The following is a 2,770-nucleotide window of genomic DNA, read 5'->3' as shown; positions in this document are numbered from 1 at the left end:
TGAACAACACCATTACATTCAATTAGTTGACTTTTCAACCACTGATGCTAACACAATAATAGATCATGTATACACAAAAGATGTCCAATTTCAAATATCGCTTGAATTGTTGTCAACATATTACAGTCATCATAATGCTGTACTAATTCACATAAATTAACTACACTTTAATGAATGTTAAAACAAAAGTCATAGCTTAAGTAAATCAACGTAGTATACACATTAACTAATATATTTTCAAACACACTATTTGTACAGCAGGTGAGAAATAAATTATATCATATTAAATAATGAATTTCCATATTTTTCTGTTAATTTATGAAAAAACACTTCAAGGACTTATATGACATTAACATGTCAACATGTAACAGGTAACTTGTGCTTTGTATATTATAAGCTTCATGTATTGTACAATGTTATGACACTTATTTGTATGAAATTACTAAATGTTAAAGTGCTATAACAACATGTTTTGTAGTCGTGTTGATATTTAAATATCATTCTGTAATTTTCTCTCCCAGCCTTCTGGCAGCACACACACACACACACACACACACACACACACACACACACACACACACACACACACACACACAATGCTGTGCAATACTTTTCTCATCAGCACACTAATCCTTGTGCTTTAAAATGTTGGACTACATTCAACCACCCAACATCTGAAACCTCAAGTACCACATCAGGTAATGTAAATGACACATTTCATATGTTTTTACTGTAATAAAGCTTACGTTACACACCACACTCATACAATTTTCATGTTTGCTTTTCAGCAATCACCTCAAACCTTCAAGCCATGTGGACCTATCACTGCTTCCATCATTCATCAACCTTGATTTGGCAAGACTAAAGCAACTTCAATTACAAGGTAGGTAATTACTTACTTACAATCGTATTCTTTCTGGGGCAAACATTTATTTTCTTTCTATATTGTTTCACTGCATTAAAATATATATTTACGTATCACTAAAGGAGCCTTGTCCAGATACCAAACACAGCATTGAAATCTTCTTGCTGAATCCTTATGCTTTGAAATGGTGGATTTCATTAAACCAGCCAACTACTGAAAACTCTCCCACCACCACTACTACATCAAGTAAAGTATATTATACATTTACCAAGTTTTTATTGTAATAAAGGTCACATTGTAAACATGATTCTCTTAAAATCTTAATGTTATGCTTTTCAGCTACCCACTTCAGGCCTTTAAACCTTGTGGAAGTACCAATGGTTTCATCATTCAGCAATTTCAGTCTGGAAACACTAAAACACCTGCACTAAAAAGTATGCTTTTATACCTACCTACTTACAATTAACAATTAGTCTCTCTTGGGGCAAAATGTCTGTTCTACCTAAATTGTTTTACTGCATCAACTAAATATTTATGTATAATTACAGGAGCCTAGTCCAGATTTCAACCAAGCATTGAGATATTCTCGCTGAATACCCTGAGAAACTACTATTACTAAACTGACAACTAAGATGTCTCCTGAACGCTGGCTGATAAGACCCTACTCCTTCCTACCTTGTGGTAAATATATTTATAATTTATTTTTCTTTGGATTTCACAATCCATACACTGTAAACATATTAACATGAAGACAAAACACGTAGTTACAGCATAATAGTACCTAGTAATCCTATACACAAAATATTGTACAGTACAACATGTACAACATATATATTTCAACAAACACAATCACATATTTGCTTAAAATAATTCACCTATACACTGCTTACTGTCAATAACATATTTGTAACACATGCAAATGTCACAAATGCACCTTTTAATGTTTCATTTATTCAATATTTTGTTTATATACATATACATGTTTGTCTATTTTGTGTTTCCACACAGGCTAACTACAATTATCTAAAATGTGAAGCATAACTCAATGAAAACTCTGGACCACTGGATACAACATCAACAACTGGATGTACAGATATCAAAGAAGTCTGTGGCTGCCTGAAATTTCACAATGGACCATGTGTTTTAAATCCACCCTACTTAACAACCTTCTAATTCATAACAATCCAAAGTCACACATGAGAATTGTATTGCACTCAATATTACACATTACACGATTGCAGCATACAGTACATCACATTTTGTATTATATTGTGTCAGCATAGAATATGTAGAAAGACACACATTACACAAATTTAACACTGCAAATACATTCCACAATCATTGCACAATTTTTCCCCACTTTTGTTCTCATTTACATTTTACTATAATACATGTGTTTCTGCATTTGTGCATATTTCGTTTCTTGTTACCGTAGCTATATATACAACAAGCTACCTTAAAAGAAATGACATATGAAATGTTTCTATTTCTGAATTCCCACTTAAACATTTTTAACACCACTTCCCTTACTTAATATTGATAACAGTTTTCAATGCAATTTTCTTTGTTAATATGTCAAATTTATACCTTTACCAAATAAAATACTTGTATTCTTACACAACTGCCTCTTGCCCCCTATTTCAAAAACTAATTCAATTACTAGACATGAGGCAAGGGAAAGCCCTTCACTCTGCTTAACAGTATGTTTTTTTTTGTATATGTCAGATTTTCCAACTAAACAACTCAATTCCACTAACCAGTTCCCTTATTGATAAACTGGTAAAACACAGGCTTAACAGTTTCTTATTGTATTTTTTCTCTTTTTAGTTATCAGTGAAATATAGATTTGCAAAGTTACTAGCTCTGTGCACAAGTGTAGTAACGAACATCTGCTGTAGCCAGTGA

At 32.3% G+C, this 2,770-nt stretch overlaps 1 long non-coding RNA gene across 1 annotated transcript; it reads left to right on the top strand.

The window, feature by feature from the left end:
* The first annotated feature begins 1,232 nt into the window (after positions 1-1,232).
* On the top strand, positions 1,233-2,216 carry LOC136942554 (uncharacterized). The gene is made up of 3 exons (XR_010876607.1): positions 1,233-1,299; positions 1,414-1,546; positions 1,874-2,216. It is a non-coding gene; the product is annotated as an uncharacterized lncRNA (long non-coding RNA).
* Positions 2,217-2,770: the final 554 nt, after the last annotated feature.

Source organism: Osmerus mordax, chromosome 4 (assembly GCF_038355195.1).
Source record: "Osmerus mordax isolate fOsmMor3 chromosome 4, fOsmMor3.pri, whole genome shotgun sequence".
NCBI lineage: Eukaryota > Metazoa > Chordata > Actinopteri > Osmeriformes > Osmeridae > Osmerus > Osmerus mordax.
The sequence above is the reverse complement of the archived record's forward strand: the minus strand, read 5'-3'. Positions and strand labels throughout refer to the sequence as shown.